Source organism: Panthera leo, chromosome C1 (genome assembly GCF_018350215.1).
Source record: "Panthera leo isolate Ple1 chromosome C1, P.leo_Ple1_pat1.1, whole genome shotgun sequence".
In the NCBI taxonomy this organism is placed as follows: Eukaryota; Metazoa; Chordata; class Mammalia; order Carnivora; family Felidae; genus Panthera; species Panthera leo.
In genome coordinates, this window is record NC_056686.1 from 151,575,571 (window position 1) to 151,597,355 (window position 21,785).

At 35.8% G+C, this 21,785-nt stretch overlaps 1 long non-coding RNA gene across 1 annotated transcript in view; it reads left to right on the top strand.

The window, feature by feature from the left end:
* LOC122227834 overlaps positions 1-18,145 on the top strand; it is a 41,706-nt gene extending 23,561 nt beyond the window's left edge. The window contains exons 3-4 of the long non-coding RNA XR_006206236.1: positions 8,447-8,604; positions 18,044-18,145. This is a non-coding gene — a long non-coding RNA (uncharacterized LOC122227834). The remainder of the gene's footprint in view (positions 1-8,446; positions 8,605-18,043) is intronic.
* The last annotated feature ends 3,640 nt before the right edge of the window (positions 18,146-21,785 follow it).

Genomic DNA, 21,785 nt, shown 5'->3' on the forward strand with positions numbered 1-21,785 from the left:
AAGTTCTCTATTTTTAACCGTTTTGTGCATGGTCTCCCAAAAGCAAGTACTCAGAAAGTGGGGAATTTAACTGAATGTTGACCATTTGATAAATGATAATTTGCTATTAAAGAATTTCATGAATTATGATGAATAAAATACTATTTCTGGTGCTAATGATGGTGGAAGAAATATTCAATTCCATCTAAATTTATTAAGATTTATTACATAAATAGTCAACCTTTAAAACCAAAGCACTTTTTATAAACTAGATATAGTATATTATTATTACTTCTTGACTTTGGAATCACTTTAAGACAATATTCTAAATATTCACTTGGAAATGAGAAGACAAAAAGATAATAATGAAGAAATTGGGGAACAGTAAGTTAAATTGTTAGAAAATAGGTTATACAATCCATACAAAGACCTCATCAAAAGGCAGAGAAACCACTCAAGGATTACATTAAGTAATAGGGTTAAGAAGAATATGGTCTGAAAAAATTGAGTATCTTCTAATAACTGTAAGTACATGAGTTTCTAAAATGCCATACATAATATCCATGAAATTATGTTGCATAATGTAATAACACGTTATGCTACCATTAACGCATTATAACTATGTCATTTGGAAGGCTAATTTTTTTTGTGTAAAACCACTTAACTACATAAAATTGAAAATAATGATTATTGTAACTACTTTCACTTTTCATCTTTAGAAGTTCAGGATTAAATACTCCATACGCAGTTATTTTATGGTGATGTGTATTTTTATGGAGTGGTCATAGAGTATTCTAAGTAATAATTGTCTTAAAATTCCCAAATACATAAATCATAAGATCTTTTTACATATTATCATTATGAAGAGTCAAGGTAAGTCACTTAACACCTACTTAACAATGCATATAGAGTTGAACATAAAATTTGGATAAAATCTAAAAAGAAAACTACAAGTTTTAAGAAGAGGAAGGGAGGTAAAATTTTATGGGCTAAACACTGTATTTTATATACAGGATTTATTCCCAATCCATGTAAAATAGGATATTATTTTCTCCAGTTTTTAAATTTTCTCCATTTTTAGGAATAAGAAGAATGAGGCTCAGAAAGTTAAAAGTCTTTTCAATATCACAGAACTAATATGTAGCCAAAAGAAGTTTCCCAAATATCATGTAACATGTATTCATCCAGTTAACTTTACTTGAACATTTATTAGATATCAAACATGGCTCTAGATGTTGAAAATTATAAAGATGTTTAAGATATGGTTTCTGCCCTTAAGGATCTCACCACATAGTGAAGAGGCACAGATAAATAAACATATACTGTAATGATAAATAGTGTAAAGGATCTATTTGTAAGACACTATAAAAGTTGAATCTATGAAGTGTTCCTGCAATTGGATATCATGACGAGGAGAACAATAGATTATGGAGAATAAGAAAAGAAAGAACTGCGTTTTCATTTAAAGTTTGTCTGCCATTTTTCCTCATCTCCCTTCTAATTTATGGCTATTTAGGTTTGAATATACGATAAAAAACTACTCTTTGTTAGCAAAGAACCTTGAGAGTGTGCCTGATAAATACTACACAATACATTTCACATTCAAAAGGCTAACAAATTAGGATTTTTTTTTAAATCCCAATTGTCTGCCTTAAAGAATAGGTAAAGACAATGTAAAGGCTGGCAGTAGAGTTTTCAGATGGAGATTAAGTAGAAGAAAGCTTAAATATGATTTAGTTTGATAAATACTCTTACTCTGGTTATCATATTCATCTCCCCAAATCTCAAACTCTAAGATTTCCTATATCTTTTGTGTTAGGGCTTTATTTTTCTTGAGTAAAATCATTGATTATCCATATGTTTATGATATGAATGCATTACAGATGGCATATTTAAGCTTATAATATTTATATTACCAGCTACAATTTAAATGTTTAAAATTATTTGTTAATATATTCTTTTCATTGATTTATGATTAGGATTCTTTATTCTTTCATTTTCCTCTATCATATTTGTCATTGCTTTCTTGTTTTCTTATAGTCTGAACATATATCAACCCAATCTATTTTTCCTTTTATTATTTCTCTTTCTTTCTTCTTTTTCTCTTTCTTTATTTTTTGCATCAGAGTTGGCAACATTTCCCAATTATTATCAGCTGCAAATTTAATTAACATGCTGTTTATTTCTTCTTCCAGATAATTAATAAAGTTGTTAGAGAAAACTTGGATGAACACCAAACACCCCACCAGACAGCTCCCCTAAGTCGGATGCTCTGCCATTTATAATTACCTTTTTCTTATGGTCCTTAAGCAAATTTTCAGTGCTCATTCCAGAGCCAATTTAAATTAATTTGGAGGGAACTACTTTAAGAAATACACCAACTGTTTCATAAGTCCTTTCTTAGAACTTTGATTCTGTAAAATATTTATACTTTATTACTCATGCCAAAACCATATTAAAGAAATTGAACATTTAAGCACAAGGAGAGCAAAGTCTGAAAGTTCTCAATGAGAGAGCGTGGTCTCAATAAACATTTAAGACAAAGCTCTAATTGCATTATTTATGAGTTAAATGAGAACATGAAAGAGGCATTTACTTTTCACCTTTTGTGCCACTGATTTCCCATTTCACTTAATGAAATTACTAGCTGATTTCAACTTTTATTAATCATTTTTGGCATTTAATATATCTATAGTAATACATTGAAAAGTCATTAACTTTTTGCCAAAATTGAAGAAGAGTATTTCAAGAAAGCTTTACATTAATATCATTTCAACAGCTCCCAAGTGTAAAATTTTAGCACTAAACCAGGGTTATTCTCATAATTTTAAACTTATGTAAGTCAACACATCCAAATTTAAATATCTTTCTTAGGTTTTTACATTATGTGTTAATACATAAGTATATTATTATTGTACATGTTACCATCTTTGATTCCTATAATCACGGAATTTTAAAGCTAAGAGGTATGCAAAATAATAATACAATTCTCTTGTTTCATAGGTGAAAAAAAGATACTGAACTTAGAAATGATAACTAGCCCAGGTTGATCAATCTGGTACTGTGATCATAGAACCATTCTCTCTGAACCAAAACTTTAGAGACTCAGATCTCTTAGATATCTAAAAGTTTTCATTTTCTGAACATGTTGATTGTGGCAGCAATCCAGAAGAAAATTGTGTATGTACGTGTGGATTAAGTAATCAACTTACATATTTTCCAGAAGCCAAAGAGACATCACAATCAGAAGATAGCATTGTAAATAAGGGGCAGTAATATAATTAGATTGTTATAACACTACAAATCTATAGTACATGGAGGTATAGAATGCCTGCTCAATTACTGGAAATAGACAGATATGCCAATGGTCATTTGTCATTGTTAAGTTCAAGCTAAGTGTACTTATTAAAAGAGGAAAAGTTCCAGGAACTCAAGAAGCAGGGCCGATAAAGAATCTTAATAGCCAATAATTCCTTCTTGTGTCTAATCACAATAGGCAACCAAACATAATTTAGAAGTTTTAGTTAAGTCTTCTCTTGTCTTAACTCACTAAGCAGTTATAGTTACTTAAATATCCATAATAGACTAAAAGATTTCCAAAGGAAATAGCTTTGATTTTCTATTATTAAATTTAACACACTATGTTTAAAACACATCTATTCCTTCATTTTCCCACATGAGAGCCCAATGTCATACATTTAAATGAACTACATAAGACTTTGATATTAGACAGTTTTCCTTAAGTGTGAGAATCACTTGCCAAACTCTTCTCCTTCATCCCACCTTTCCCAAGAAGGTATTGATTTTGAGGTCATAAGATGTGTTATAGATAATTTTCACTTGCAGCTGTATCCTGGAATATGCATATAATATTATTAGCCACAAATCTGGTAATTCAAACTGTGTTCCTCACAATTACTTAATACCATACCAGAGATCTATTTTTTTAAGTGAGAAATCTTCCCAAAAATCAGAATTTAAATTGTTTTTGACGAAGTTATTAAGATTAAGATGCAAACCAACCATAGGATTCAAGACAGAGAGCTAAGCACACACTGTAATTTCTTTCATTAAGACTCATTGAAATGAATATAAAGTAGTACAGAGATGAAAAACTACTTTAAAATTCTGAGGTATAAGCTATAGAAAAAAGGAGGACAAGAAGATCAGAGGACTAATCATTTTGCATAATTTCTTAAAAGCGAAAGCATACTGGGGCGCCTGGGTGGCTCAGTCGGTTAAGGGTCCGACTTCAGCTCAGGTCACGATCTCGCGGTCCGTGAGTTCGAGCCCCGCGTCGGCTCTGGGCTGATGGCTCAGAGCCTGGAGCCTGCTTCCGATTCTGTGTCTCCCTCTCTCCCTGCCCCTCCCCCATTCATGCTCTGTCTCTCCGTCTCAAAAATAAATAAATGTTAAAAAAAATTTAAAAAAAAGTGAAAGCATACAGAATCAAACCTATGATAAAGAAGGTCCAGCTAATTCATAAATATTATTCAAATCTATCTTCTATCTATCTATCCATCCATCTATCTATCATCTCTCTGTATACATCCTAGAATAGAATATTGATTTTCCAGGTTAGAACTTTTTAGAATTGATAGGTAGAATGCAGTGTGGTGTGGCAAGTGGTTTGTCTGCTACACCAAAAAGAAGTCTTCCAGTTATTAACAAGCTATCCACTCACATAGGTTTTGTGGTCAGTACTCTTAAGTCAGGTGAAGGGCCAGTAGTAGTAAGAGAAGCCCACATCAACTATCTATATTAATCAAATTAGTTCTCCACTCATAAATGAAAAATAATCACTAAAGAATCATAAGACCTAGGAATTATCAATAGTTGGAAAGAAGAAGACTGAGATAAAGAAATAGAAATACTAGGATCAGTAGGAGCAGAGAAAATGGAAAGAAAAGGATGTTAAAAGAATTCCAAAGTTACCTCTCGAAGAGCATTGAGATAACATTACATCATTATACAAAAAACTGCTTCTATGGAAGAGGAACAGAGAAGAGGAAATAGTTCTGAAATTGAACTGATGGCTGAAATAATAATAATAATAATAATAGTAATAATAATAAATTTACTAAATTTACTGAAAAATTCTCTGAACATAGAATAAAACATCAAAAAGATTGAACACTTAAACAAAAAAGATTGAATACTAGAACAAAAAATAAAAACTCACATAAAATAAATCTAGAAGGGAAAATGTTCTTCAACAGAATTTAATTAATTTATTAGCCAACTATATATATTGAGTGCTTACTATGTACTACATATTGTCCTCATGGATTTTGTCATGGTAATGAATGAGAATCTTTGCCTTCATGGAGTAACTAAGACTCAAGACATTCTAAAAAGAAAAAAAAAAAAACTATATACAGGAGAACAGAAGAAATATGTAACCAATAGAAAAATGTTTTCCAGAGCTTCTCAATATATAGGGAAAGTAATTTTGAATTGAAAATTCTATACCCAACCTGGTGAGTGAAGTGGTATGCAGAAAAAAGCTTAACAAACAGTACTCAAAATAAATAAATAAATGAATAAATAAATAAGCCCCAAACTTAACAACCAGTACTGTAAATAAATAAATAAGTAAATACATACATACATACATACATACATACATACATACATAAGCCAAACACTCCTATCATGGGAAATTTCAAGCTACCAAAGCGAGGTCACAGGGTTCGGAAGAGATGCTAAACAGTCAGCATTTGTGAGCTGCTACGAGTCAATTCTGGCATACCACTGGGGGCGCAGTAAAATAAACACCACTTTTTTGGAAACGCAAGTTCCCAGAAATTTACTACTCATCCACTCTTTAAAAAAATATTCCTAGACAATGAAAATGAAATTTAAGAAAGAGGAAGATATGAGATCTGAAATATATTGGTCTTATCTAGGAGTGCTTTGAGTCCCTTAAAGAAGTGTCTTCAAATTTCACCACTCATCCGGTAGTGCAAAGAGTATATATTTCTATTTTTTAAAAATTTTTGAGCTTATTTATTTACTTTGAAATAGAGAAAAACAGAACACATGAGTGGGGAAGGGACAGAGAGAGAAGGAGAGAGAGAGAACCCCAAGCAGCCTCCGTGCTATCGATGTGGGGCTGAAACTCACAAAACGTGAGATCATGACCTGAGCTGAAGTCAAGAGTCTGATGCTTAACCAACTGAGACACCCAGGCGCCCCTATATTTCTATTTTCAATGTTAATGGTAAAACCATAGGATTAAAAACTCTTGCTATCCAGGAAAGTCGTAGCTCCAAAGTTTTGGGGTATAAGAAAATAAAACATGTTTGACTTTGACATTTAGCTTACCCTCTCTAAAAAAAATAGATTTAGCTCAAAAAACTGTACCAGCTTCTTTATGGAACCAATATTTACTGTATTCTGTACTCTATAGTACTCCCTATTATTTTAATAATAACAATATTTCAAAAACTATTCATTACCAGATCTCAGAATTAAGTAGATATGAAGTATAGAAAACTAAATTACACTATATAAATATACATAAAATATATTTTTTGTTGTACTATACTATATATATATATATATATATATATATATATATATATATATAAATCATGAAATAAATGTACAACTGGCGACATCATACTCATGACAGAGCTAACAAAAATTGGGAGGGGTTAGAGAAACGATGATGGAGAATGAGATGGAGTGTTAATGTCTTCTTATGCATAGGGGAGTTATATATAACACCAAAAAGCTATGGATCAAGAAGTAAAAGTTTAAGTTTTTATGCTGTAATCTATATAGCTAAAAAGAAAAATATTTCACAAACTTTGGAGTTTAAGAAAAAGATAATTTAGCAAGCTAAATTCCTTACCTTTCTTAATGAGAAGATAGTAGAAGTCATTTTTTGTTGATAGATAACTAGAAAGTTTAGTATTTAGTTTTATGGAAGAAAGCAGCCGGAGTTAATAGGAAACTCACTTTTATGTGAGTTTAATTTCATGTCTTTCTGTACTTTCAAATATTTCTTTTTGATGTGTAGATACGTACATAGGAGACACATTTTCAGGGCAAATAAAAGCTACATGGACAAGATGGCAGCCAGTCTCGTGGAATTTTCTACTCATTAGCAGCAGTATCCTATGTTGATGGTTCACTGCATTGTTCCTTTGCAGAATATTACCAATTTCAGCATGTACAATTTGTTGTCTGCATCATGCTGCTTGACAGTTTCAAAAATATTTCATATGCTCAAAATAGCTTGTGTATGGTATATAGAAAGTACATAGTAAAAAACAGATCAAACAATTGATTTCCCCATTTATTAATACTGTATAAAATATTTCTAAAACACAAGCTTCCTACTTTATGTTATCCTGTACACACACACACACACACACACACACATTGAGTTTGTTTAAAATAATAGCCCATAACTTGTACCAGGAGTTATACCCAAGAAAACAAAGGAAATAAATTGTGTTTTATTTTGATATATGCTGCTTCATTATTTAACCATTTGGAATTTAGACTACATGATTTAAAAGGAAGAACAAAACATAAGTATTTGGAATCATAGACAAAAAAGAGTTGGAAAAACACAAGTTGAATGCTCAACCTCTAGAGTGTGGTCAAAAATGAGCACTATGAAATAATTACACATCATATAAGTCTGACTTAGTTTTAGAGTTAAACGTTACACGTCATGCTGTTTTTGAAAAAAACAACTTTTAACTTTCTTAAAAAACATTTGATGCACTCAGATAAATTGTATTATCAGGAGTCCAGGAAACTAGGTAAAGAAGATGGCCTTGGGCTAACTACATACACTAAGATATCGAATTGGTCCTTTCACATAATTACTGTTATGCTTAACTTTCAGATATCTCCTCTACAAACCTCTAAGTTCCCAGGAAACAAGCAATGACATCTTATTCATTTTCTAAGAACCTCAATAACTAGCAGATATGTACATAAAATACAGTTAATAAATATTTATTAAATAATAATTGAGTTCCACACTATGTTGGGTCATATAGGAAATATAAAAGAAAATTAAACCATTTCCAGAACTTGATACAAATTAGAAAAAAGAGAAATCACATTACATATATTTTAAAATTAGAAAATATTTCTAAGAAAAGAATAGAATATGAGTAAGAATGGCCAGGTATATCTCAGGCTATATTTCAGTATAATAAGAAATTTATATTAGAGAAAAATAATCATCAAATGTGTTACTCTGTTAAGATTTTGTGGAAGAGGGGGACTAGCCTGTATCTTACAGGTGAGCAGAATTGGTTGTGAACGTGTGGGACTGGGGGAAAACCTCACAGAAAAGCCCTCCAGGCAGGAAAAAGTGTATGTGATTGGCTGGGGAGGGGGTTCCATGTCAAGAAACAATGAGAAATCATTTTTAAGACAAAGTTTGTGTATTTTCTATTTTCTTTCCTTATTAAATACAAGGACTCATTTTCTGCAGACTCAGCGTTGCATGGATTCTCATGAAACACAGGACGTAACTTGGTTATAAAACCAAATTGTTGTTGGTCTGTGGAACGATGTGTGCTTACCTGGGAGGTATTGCAGCAAAGTTACATACTGTGTCTTCAATATTTATAACATCTAAACAACATGTTCGTAAGTATACATTTTCTTTGTTCACTTTGAATTATTAAAGTCACCTCAAATTTCGGAAGAATAATTTTTAAGATGTTTATTCCAGAAAGGAAGTACATGTTAATGTTTAAAGCTTAGGCTGTTGATCAAAATTCCAGCCACTGGCTATGTGACCTATGGCAAATAAATTATTTGTGCCTCAGTTTCTAATCTAGAAAATAAGAATAATAGTATCCAATTCAAGGGGTGAGTTAATTAGGGTAAAGTACTTAGAACCCTACCTGCCATACAGTATAAGCAAATCATAAGAATAAGCTATTTTAATGTTTATTTTAAAATAATAATTGTACGCAGATAACAAACTATTAGATAGACATTGAAAAATAACTGTCCCATCTCTGAATTGCTTCTCCCAGAGGCAACACTGTTTGAAAATCCACAGGTATCTGTAGTCCTATCCAGGATCCAAGTAGCTCTTTCCACTTCTCCAGTTTTCTTTTTTATGTCCTTCAGAACGTGTTACAATATTATAAATATAGGTCTTGCACAATTCTCTTTAGGTTTTATTCTCAGTATTATGTCTTGTTGTAAATATGAAAAAAGACAACTTAGTCATTATTTTCTAATCCAATATATCCTCAGTATGTGAGAAATCTATTGACTTCTATATACCAATTTTATGACCAGCCAATGTACTGAATTCTCCTAATGCTTGTGACCATGTTCATTTATTCAATGCTATTTTTATGTTTGATATGATTGCTTTAGCCTCAACTAAAATTCTATTCAGACACCTGTCTTCCTAATCATCCCACCCCATCCCGTGGCTGTTCAGAATGGCGGTCTCCAAAGTGGACAAGCCATTCTAAGGATATAGAAAAATATCAAGTCTTGTAATGAAATTTATTTTCATCTAATAAACCAAAGGAAATTATGCTTTTCTAAAGATTAACACTGGTCCAAAGAGAGGGGTTTATTCCTATGCATTCCATCCTGGGGAAAGAATGAGTTTCCACAATGTAGTTGAAAGAGATGGCCTCACACCGCTGTTTGCCTTCAGTGTATTATAACAAATCACAGCTTTCATACTGTAAGATTTTTTTAAAAAACGGAGTTTATTCTCATATAAACAATCCATTTAAAAGGTAGAATCTTTATAGTAATTTTGAATGACATGAAGAATGCCATGAAAATGTTCACTGGTTATCTTATGAAAAAGCTCCTAGAAAAAATGTACTGTATGTCTTTATTTTATAAAAGAGGTAAGTATTCCAAATTCATTGGTGATGACAAGTGGCTCCAATGGTGTGATAATTAGCTGGCTTTTTTCCCCCAAAAGAATAAAAAACACTCATTTTATCTCTTTTTTTTTTTAAATGTGTATTTATTTATTTGAGCGAGAGTGCAATTGTGGGAGGGGCAGAGAGAAAGAGAAAGAGAATCCCAAGCAGGCTCTGAGCTGCCAGCGCAGAGCTGGATGTAGGGAGCCCCAATCATGAGATCATGAGATCATGACCTGAGAGTCATGAAATCAAGAGTTGGACACTTAACCAACTGAGCCAGCCAGGTGCCCATAATTATATCTTTTAAAATAAAGATGTTTTAATTTTTAAAAATCTTCATTTTTATAAAAATATATAAAAAATAAATTTTGAAAATAGGCATTTGGAGATAATATGTAATTTTGGGATTTTGTGGCCAAAGTGATATATCCTTTCTAAAGATGCATCTTTTTCCACTTGAAAAGAAAATAATCTTGGTTCCGGAAGATGGCGGCTTAGGAGGACGCGGGGCTCACAGCGCGTCCTGCCGATCACTTAGATTCCACCTACACCTGCCTAAAGAACCCAGAAAACCGCCAGAGGATTAGCAGAAGGGAGTCTCCGGAGCCAAGCGCATCGAGAGGCCCACGGAAGAGGGTAGGAAGGGCGGCGAGGCGGTGCGCGCTCCACGGACTGGCGGGAGGGAGCCGGGGCGGAGGGGCGGCTCGCCGGCCAAGCAGAGCCCCTGAGTCTGGCTGGCAAAAGCGGAGGGGCCGGACGGACTGTGTTCCAACAGCAAGCGCGACTTAGCGTCTGGGAGGTCAGAAGTTAACAGCTCTGCTCGGAAAGCGGGAAGGCTGGGGGACAAAGGGAGGGAGAGCTGCTGAGCCCCCGGACGGCAGAGCTCAGCTTGGCGGGGAACAAAGGCGCTCACCAGCGCCATCTCCCCCGCCCATCCCCCAGCCAAAATCCCAAAGGGAACCAGTTCCTGCCAGAGAACTTGCTCGCTCCGCGCAAACACCCAACTCTGTGCTTCTGCGGAGCCAAACCTCCAGCAGCGGATCTGACTCCCTCCCGCTGCCACAGGGCTCCTCCTGAAGTGGATCACCTAAGGAGAAGCGAGCTAAGCCTGCCCCTCCAGCCCCCGTGCACCTTGCCTACCCACCCCAGCTAATACGCCAGATCCCCAGCAACACAAGCCTGGCAGTGTGCAAGTAGCCCAGACGGGACACGCCACCCCACAGTGAATCCCGCCCCTAGGAGAGGGGAAGAGAAGGCACACACCAGTCTGACTGTGGCCCCAGCAGTGGGCTGGGGGCAGACATCGGGTCGGACTGCGGCCCCGCCCACTAACTCCAGTTATACACCACAGCACAGGGGAAGTGCACTGCAGGTCCTCACCACGCCAGGGACTCTCCAAAATGACCAAACGGAAGAATTCCCCTCAGAATAATCTCCAGGAAATAACAACAGCCAATGAACTGATCAAAAAGGATTTAAATAATATAACAGAAAGTGAATTTAGAATAATAGTCATAAAATTAATCGCTGGGCTTGAAAACAGTATACAGGACAGCAGAGAATCTCTTGCCACAAAGATCGAGGGACTAAGGAACAGTCACGAGGAGTTGAAAAATGCTTTAAACGAATTGCAAAACAAAATGGAATCCACGATGGCTCGGCTTGAAGAGGCAGAGGAGAGAATAGGTGAACTAGAAGATAAAGTTATGGAGAAAGAGGAAGCTGAAAGAAAGAGAGATAAAAAAATCCAGGAGTATGAGGGGAAAATTAGAGAACTAAGTGATACACTAAAAAAAAATAATATACGCATAATTGGTATCCCAGAGGAGGAAGAGAGAGGGAAGGGTGCTGAAGGGGTACTTGAACAAATTATAGCTGAGAACTTCCCTGAACTGGGGAAGGAAAAAGGCATTGAAATCCAAGAGGCACAGAGAACTCCCTTCAGACGTAACTTGAATCGATCTTCTGCACGACATATCATAGTGAAACTGGCAAAATACAAGGATAAAGAGAAAATTCTGAAAGCAGCAAGGGATAAACGTGCCCTCACATATAAAGGGACACCTATAAGACTCGTGACTGATCTCTCCTTTGAAACTTGGCAGGCCAGAAAGGCTTGGCACGATATCTACAGTGTGCTAAACAGAAAAAATATGCAGCCGAGAATCCTTTACCCAGCAAGTCTGTCATTTAGAATAGAAGGAGAGATAAAGGTCTTCCCAAACAAACAAAAACTGAAGGAATTTGTCACCACGAAACCAGCCCTACAAGAGATCCTAAGGGGGATCCTGTGAGACAAAGTACCAGAGACATCACTACAAGCATAAAACATACAGACATCACAATGACTCTAAACCCATATCTTTCTATAATAACACTGAATGTAAATGGATTAAATGCGCCAACCAAAAGACATAGGGTATCAGAATGGATAAAAAAACAAGACCCATCTATTTGCTGTCTACAAGAGACTCATTTTAGATCTGAGGACACCTTTAGATTGAGAGTGAGGGGATGGAGAACTATTTACCATGCTACTGGAAGCCAAAAGAAAGCTGGAGTAGCCATACTTATATCAGACAAACTAGACTTTAAATTAAAGGCTGTAACAAGAGATGAAGAAGGGCATTATATAATAATCACAGGGTCTATCCACCAGGAAGAGCTAACTATTATAAATGTCTATGCGCCAAATACCCGAGCCCCCAGATATATAAAACAATTACTCATAAACATAAGCAACCTTATTGATAAGAATGTGGTCACTGCAGGGGACTTTAACACCCCACTTACAGAAATGGATAGATCATCTAGACACACGGTCAATAAAGAAACAAGGGCCCTGAATGATACATTGGATCAGATGGACTTGACAGATATATTTAGAACTCTGCATCCCAAAGCAACAGAATATACTTTCTTCTCGAGTGCACATGGAACATTCTCCAAGATAGATCATATACTGGGTCACAAAACAGCCCTTCATAAGTTTACAAGAATTGAAATTATACCATGCATACTTTCAGACCACAATGCTATGAAGCTTGAAATCAACCACAGGAAAAAGTCTGGAAAACCTCCAAAAGCATGGAGGTTAAAGAACACCCTACTAACGAATGAGTGGGTCAACCAGGCAATTAGAGAAGAAATTAAAACATATATGGAAACAAACGAAAATGAAAATACAACAATCCAAACGCTTTGGGATGCAGCGAAGGCAGTCCTGAGAGGAAAATACATTGCAATCCAGGCCTATCTCAAGAAACAAGAAAAATCCCAAATACAAAATCTAACAGCACACCTAAAGGAAATAGAAGCAGAACAGCAAAGGCAGCCTAAACCCAGCATCAGAAGAGAAATAATAAAGATCAGAGCAGAAATAAACAATATAGAATCTAAAAAAACTGTAGAGCAGATCAACGAAACCAAGAGTTGGTTTTTTGAAAAAATAAACAAAATTGACAAACCTCTAGCCAGGCTTCTCAAAAAGAAAAGGGAGATGACCCAAATAGATAAAATCATGAATGAAAATGGAATGATTACAACCAATCCCTCAGAGATACAAACAATTATCAGGGAATACTATGAAAAATTATATGCCAGCAAATTGGACAACCTGGAAGAAATGGACAAATTCCTAAACACCCACACTCTTCCAAAACTCAATCAGGAGGAAATAGAAAGCTTGAACAGACCCATAACCAGCGAAGAAATTGAATCGGTTATCAAAAATCTCCCAACAAATAAGAGTCCAGGACCAGATGGCTTCCCAGGGGAGTTCTACCAGACATTTAAAGCAGAGATAATACCTATCCTTCTCAAGCTATTCCAAGAAATAGAAAGGGAAGGAAAACTTCCAGACTCATTCTATGAAGCCAGTATTACTTTGATTCCTAAACCAGACAGAGACCCAGTAAAAAAAGAGAACTACAGGCCAATATCCCTGATGAATATGGATGCAAAAATTCTTAATAAGATACTAGCAAATCGAATTCAACAGCATATAAAAAGAATTATTCACCATGATCAAGTGGGATTCATTCCTGGGATGCAGGGCTGGTTCAACATTCGCAAATCGATCAACGTGATACATCACATTAACAAAAAAAAAAGACAAGAACCATATGATCCTGTCAATCGATGCAGAAAAGGCCTTTGACAAAATCCAGCACCCTTTCTTAATAAAAACCCTTGAGAAAGTCGGGATAGAAGGAACATACTTAAAGATCATAAAGGCCATTTATGAAAAGCCCACAGCTAACATCATCCTCAACGGGGAAAAACTGAGAGCTTTTTCCCTGAGATCAGGAACACGACAGGGATGCCCACTGTCACCGCTGCTGTTTAATATAGTGCTGGAAGTTCTAGCATCAGCAATCAGACAACAAAAGGAAATCAAAGGCATCAAAATTGGCAAAGATGAAGTCAAGCTTTCGCTTTTTGCAGATGACATGATATTATACATGGAAAATCCGATAGACTCCACCAAAAGTCTGCTAGAACTGATACATGAATTCAGCAAAGTTGCAGGATACAAAATCAATGTGCAGAAATCAGTTGCATTCTTATACACTAACAATGAAGCAACAGAAAGACAAATGAAGAAACTGATCCCATTCACAATTGCACCAAGAAGCATAAAATACCTAGGAATAAATCTAACCAAAGATGTAAAAGATCTGTATGCTGAAAACTATAGAAAGCTTATGCAGGTAATTGAAGAAGATATAAAGAAATGGAAAGACATTCCCTGCTCATGGATTGGAAGAATAAATATTGTCAAAATGTCAATACTACCCAAAGCTATCTACACATTCAATGCAATCCCAATCAAAATTGCACCAGCATTCTTCTCGAAACTAGAACAAGCAATCCTAAAATTCATATGGAACCACAAAAGGCCCCGAATAGCCAAAGTAATTTTGAAGAAGACCAAAGCAGGAGGCATCACAATCCCAGACTTTAGCCTCTACTACAAAGCTGTCATCATCAAGACAGCATGGTATTGGCATAAAAACAGACACATAGACCAATGGAATAGAATAGAAACCCCAGAACTAGACCCACAAACGTATGGCCAACTCATCTTTGACAAAGCAGGAAAGAACATCCAATGGAAAAAAGACAGTCTCTTTAACAAATGGTGCTGGGAGAACTGGACAGCAACATGCAGAAGGTTGAAACTAGACCACTTTCTCACACCATTCACAAAAATAAACTCAAAATGGATAAAGGACCTGAATGTGAGACAGGAAACCATCCAAACCTTAGAGGAGAAAGCAGGAAAAGACCTCTCTGACCTCAGCCGTAGCAATCTCTTACTCGGCACATCCCCAAAGGCAAGGGAATTAAAAGCAAAAGTGAATTACTGGGACCTTATGAAGATAAAAAGCTTCTGCACAGCAAAGGAAACAACCAACAAAACTAAAAGGCAACCAACGGAATGGGAAAAGATATTTGCAAATGACACATCGGACAAAGGGCTAGTATCCAAAATCTATAAAGAGCTCATCAAACTCCACACCCGAAAAACAAATAACCCAGTGAAGAAATGGGCAGAAAACATGAATAGACACTTCTCTAAAGAAGACATCCGGATGGCCAACAGGCACATGAAAAGATGTTCAACGTCGCTCCTTATCAGGGAAATACAAATCAAAACCACACTCAGATACCACCTCACGCCAGTCAGAGTGGCCAAAATGAAGAAATCAGGAGACTATAGATGCTGGAGAGGATGTGGAGAAACAGGAACCCTCTTGCACTGTTGGTGGGAATGCAAATTGGTGCAGCCGCTCTGGAAAGCAGTGTGGAGGTTCCTCAGAAAATTAAAAATAGACCTACCCTATGACCCAGCAATAGCACTGCTAGGAATTTATCCAAGGGATACAGGAGTACTGATGCATAGGGGCACCTGTACCCCAATGTTTATAGCGGCACTCTCAACAATAGCCAAATTATGGAAAGAGCCTAAATGTCCATCAACTGATGAATGGATAAAGAAATTGTGGTTTATATACACAATGGAATACTACGTGGCAATGAGAAAAAATGAAATATGGCCTTTTGTAGCAACATGGATGGAACTGGAGAGTGTGATGCTAAGTGAAATAAGCCATACAGAGAAAGACAGATACCATATGGTTTCACTCTTATGTGGATCCTGAGAAACATAACAGAAACCCATGGGGGAGGGGAAGGAAAAAAAAAAAAAAAAAAAAAAAAGAGGTTAGAGTGGGAGAGAGCCAAAGCATTAGAGACTGTTAAAAACTGAGAACAAACTGAGGGTTGATGGGGGGTGGGAGGGAGGGCAGGGTGGGTGATGGGTATTGAGGAGGGCACCTTTTGGGATGAGCACTGGGTGTTGTATGGAAACCAATTTGACAGTAAATTTCATATATTAAAAAATAAAAAAAAATAAAAAAAAATAAAAAAAATAAAAAATAAAATAAAAAATAGACAAGTGTCAAAAAAAAAAAAAAAAAAAAGAAAATAATCTTAAGAAGAAAATTTGCTAACATGTTTTGAAATTTCCTAAAGCATTTCAGCAATATTGAAGCTATTCATTAAAAATATTAAAGTATGGGGCACCTGGGTGCCTCAGTCAGTTAAGAATCTGACGTAGGCTCAGGTCATGATCTCATGATCTCATGGTTTGTGAGTTCAAGCTCACATCGGGCTCTGTGCTGACAGTGCGGAGCCTGCCTGGGATTCTCTCTCCCTCTCTCTGTCCTTCCCTGCCTTGCTCTCTCTCTCTCTCTCTCTCTCTCTCTCAAAATAAATAACTAAACTTAAAACAATATGTTAAAAGGCTACTCAATCCAACTAAATGCAAAAGGAATTGTCATCAAACAGATGGAAATTTATTATCAACATTTAAATAAAAATATTGGTGTATTTTGGGATGGAATTTGAAAATCAGTATAACAATTTCATAAAAGCATTTCTTTTATAATAACTTTGTGAGGTATTATTTCCAGCTATAGTAACAATTAAAACCAAGTATCAAAATAAACTGAATCTAGGGCCAGTTTTTGGACTTAGTGTAAACTAAGACTTTAAACAAGATTTCCAAAAATAAGGAAGCATATCCAGTTATGTAAAATTCACTAAAATTGTATAATCAATATCATTACTAGAAGCAAAGTATGTTTTTCCCTGTGAATAAATAAGACATTAATATATTTTCTTTATTTTCTCTCATCCTTAGTATCCTCTTTATGTGTATCTTAGAATATTTTCTGAGTAGAGTAGATACACATATATAGATAGATAGATAGATAGATATAGATATAGATATATAAAATTTATCTATAAATGCAAATATATTAAGGATGCTTGGCCAAGTGGTTTTACTGATAGAAGTGGGAAAAATAAAAATTCAAACTGAGTGGAAAGCACCAGTCAGTGTGATATATATATATATATATATATATATATATATATATATGTATTTAATGGGACCCTAGTGGCTCAAGAGTGAAAGTCTCTTTCCAAGGACCTAACTTACTGTCAGGAAATCCCCTTGCTTAGAGAAGAATACAGCTTATCTATTGATAGGCTAAGATAACATTGTGCTTTACTTGCTTTTCTCCAAAAGCTCAGATTCTGAAGAAAATAAAGAGAAAAGAAGGGAGGTCTTCTTACAGTTTTGGTTTGATAATTCATTTGTTAGACATTTATTTAGGTTCTGAAATATTTGGCCACTGAGTGGCACAGAATATTTTAAGTCAGATTGATCTAAAATAAGAGAAAATTTAAAGAAAATTGGATATATTTTGACAAATGACTGACAATTAAAAAAAAAAAAACTTGATGCTAAAACAAAATTTTACATATGAAATGTAGAGTTCCAAAGGACAATGACAATATTATATCCGCCGTGCCCCTGGGTATCTCAGCAAGAGATATAGATACAGAGCATTCCATAGTATTTCAAGATCACTTCTTAATAAGAAAATAATATAGTAGTTAAGAATTTATTTTTCTATTAGGTGTGAATATACAAGGACAGAATTCCACAAACAGCATGATAAAAAGAGACATTTTATTCAATGTTCTATCACTACAGATAGTAAAATTCTCAAAAGATAACTTTTAACAGTAGCAGGTTATATTCATGATGAGCATGTCATTTATGTTGGTGAGCTTAACTATATTTTTCTCTTTCCTCTTAGATTCTAACTTTCCTGAGAGTAAGAAGGTGATTTTTGCATGTTGGGTAGCTCTCTACTGAGCTGAGATTGACTCAAAAACCTTAATTGGTTAACCCCTACTTTTGCTTTTACTCTTGTGGCAACTTGATTATCAAATAAAGAAATTAAAAAAAAATGTACTTTGGAGTACCAAGTTTGAGAAGATAAGGATTTCTTGGTGACAAAGTTCCAGATCAGACCTGTTATAATACAACTGTTACCTCAAACATTTATTATATTATTTATATTTCTGTTTTTCTTCACTCTTTTTTTAAGAAGTATTTATGTCCAGCCCCCTTTTATGAGAATTCAGAACTTTCCTAACAGGAAACTCCAACTCGCTCCCCGCGTTGTCAGAAACGGGTTCAGAATTCAAGCTCTCTTCTTGCACCATATCCAATAGCAAGAAGGGTTCAGGGGCTGATATGCAGGTAGATGCTCCCCTGATTTGCACTGTGCTAGTTGTGAAGTTAGGCTAATACCTATCTCACGGGGGTATCCAGAGGATTAAAAAAATAGATTTCTATAAAGCTCTTTGGAGATGCTTGGATAAAAGGGGCCGCCGAGGCACACGAGGTTCTTATCTCCCCAGTTGCCACGGAGCTTGCGATTTCCCATGGCATGTTGTATCAACCTGAGAAAAAGCAAGGGTGAGCTGTGGAAAATAGGAACATTGGCAACTGGAAGGGACAGATAGCACTAGCCCATCTGAACTGCATGGGCTGCCTCCTGGGATGCTAGAAGATAGTCAGGATTGTAATTAATGGACAGGGATGTTGATCCTCTTTCTGGGATAACTGTGGCATTGCAAATTGGTGAAATTACACAGTGTGTATTCTGTAATTTTGTTTGACTAAAAAAAAAAAATTAACTAGTAAAATAGCCTCTAGGAAAACTCAAAGGAAGCATAGCATCAAAACCTGTAATGTGAACAGCTTAGCATTGAACTTGAAAGGTATCCTGCAGTTAACTATTTCATTTATGGGCCAGGAATTTCTACAAACCAAGTTAAGTAAGCGTTCTTTATAAAGATCTTGCTGGGTTTTGCTATGGATAAAGATGTTGAACAGGCATTGCTAGAGAGAGAAAAGTCTTTAAGTTATGCTGTATATTGTTTTAAGTGTCAAAATACATGCCATATTTTGAATCCCTTTAATTCAAATAAGCCATATTTTGGTTTTTAAAAAGCTATTGATTTCAATTGCCTCATTTTATAAATATCACCTCTGAAAAGCACATATTTCTCTCTCCTACAGAAAAATTAATTAGGTATTCCATATTGCTATTATATGACATGATGACATTAATTTCTCATATATATGTGGGTGGGGGAGGAAGGCGATAGAAAGAATAATTCTTATTTTTTTCTCTGATGGTGCTAGAAATCACTGAAGGAAAGTAAAATGCAGGGGCTAAATAAAAATATGGGGGTAGAGAGGGAAAATCAATAAATATCTAAATTATTTAAAGAAAAGCTACTACCGGGTGTCTTACTGTCATGCATCATACCCTGGATCTGAAAGCAGACAGGTGAATTGTCTCCAGCCTGCATTGGTTTGGACACTCTCTCCAGCATGCTCATTAGCAGCTCCAAGTCTAGGCTCCCTGTTAGTAGAAAGGCAGGGATCACAGCAGGGAAGTTATATCTCAGGCTTCTCACATTCCTGCTCTATCTTAGCAAAGCTTTACAAAGCCTTTTCTGGCAGCTCATTAGTAGGTGCACTGATGCATAAGAGACAGTCATTAGAAGTGTTTTTCAACATTGGCTTTTGATCAGGTGACTAGTAGCATCGTGGAGACATTTACTTACATTGTTTTCCATAAGAGATTCTGTTGCTATATTGAGAATGACATACATAAAAATGTTGAAAACTAGCTTGACCTTTCTATGACAAAAGGGGAGAAGAAAAAGAAACTCCATTAGTTCCCTGAATCTTGCCTTTATACTGTCAACTATGACGTAATAGATGCGTGGACAGCTCCCTCAGTAACTGCTGTCTTGTAGCTTTAATAATCTAAGCCAAGTTCAAATCTACCATTTGATTTAGGGTTATGACAAGGGGACACTAGTGTGAGCAAATACAAATAAAATATCACAAGCTTTATAGAGTCTCTTCGAACGCTAGGCATTTGTTTTTTCACCACAAAAGCTGACTTTCCAAATAAGGGCAAAATCCACCATACGCAGCCTAATACAGCTTTGTAAAAAAAGTTAGCAGACAAAATTCAGATGGCTGGTTAGTCTCTAAAGAGAGCTTCCATTGTAAAAATTTGTTAAGGCTCCAGGAACCATTTTTCATAAGTAAAAGGATAAGACACCACACGTGGAGAAAGTGTATACGGTCAAGTGAACCCCCCCCTTACAAAATAAGACTGAATTTGCCATTCCTTTAAGAGTGCTCTGTTTATAAAATAAAGCAGGCTATCATGGGTAATTGTACTTTTGCTCATACATTTTCGTTTCATTGATGATTATCTTTTACCATCAATATTGTCTTCCCTTTTCCCCAAAACACTGATTTTGTCAGGCCTTTATTTGGTGACAATTTTTATTTCATCAGCTCACAGAGTACACTTTTGGCCTTTGGTTCCTTATGAACAGAAGAAAATCATGGTAAGTACATACCCCGACATGTAACTCAAAAGGAGGAGAAGCTTTCTTTGTCAAACTTTACTGAAACAAAGTGCATCAGCTTAATCAGGTCTGTTCTTGGCAATGTAGGAACATGACATGCCAATTACATAAACTTTCAAGTAAGTGAAGACTCCTGCTGACTAATTCAGTGTTGATTGTTTTCCGCTACTTGGCTTTGACTGCTTGTTAGGACTTAAGGGAAAAAAAAGAGAGAGAGAGAGGGGATGGGAGAGAGGGTAAAAATCGTAGGAATTCTCTCCTTCCGTCAAACATTCTTATGATTGCCAGCAATTAGTTAAGCTTCTTGGCGGTAAAATGACAAGATGGAACTTGACCAAATACAATGTGTGGAACTCACAGGCATCTGCCCCAGCTGAAAGACATTACAATGTTTGTTAACCTTACGGGTCATTCCTGATTCACTTCTGCAGACAGAAAACAAGATTTATATAACACAGATCAATACTGCCCTAAGACTTTCACCATTGAGGATGCTGGATTGAGGCACTTCTCTTTATCAGTTTACCATGACACTAATGTATTTTGCCTGTTTTGCCTGGGCAGTGATGAATCTGTTGGCAAGAGAAAACAAATAAGTTTTGTTGTTGAGAGACATGTTGTCCATGATTTGTCTCAGCAGACATGCCAGCTTGCTGGCCAATTCATTTCCTATTTAATTTAAGTGGCGTATCTGTCTTCCCCTTTCAGGTATGTCTTTTGTCTACTGCACAACCACACTGACGGTGCACTCAGAGAGTTTGCAGTAGATCTCTGCAAGTAGATGGACGCAGCAGAGCCAGGAACCCAATCTATAATTTTCAGAAGAATCTCTCTGAAATATAGAGCCACCATCTAATCTAGCGTCTGGCGTGAAAACTACCATTTTACTCGGTGTCTGGCATGAAAGAGTATTTTAGCACCATTTTACCAATAGTTCATGAATCTGATGATTCTTCCAAATTGTAAATACACGGCAAGTATTCTTTTAAAAATCGTAGTTTAAGGGGCACCTGGGTGGCTCAGTCCGTTAAGTGTCCCACTTTGGCTCAGGTCATCATCTCATGGTTTGTGAGTTCGAGCCCCTTGTTG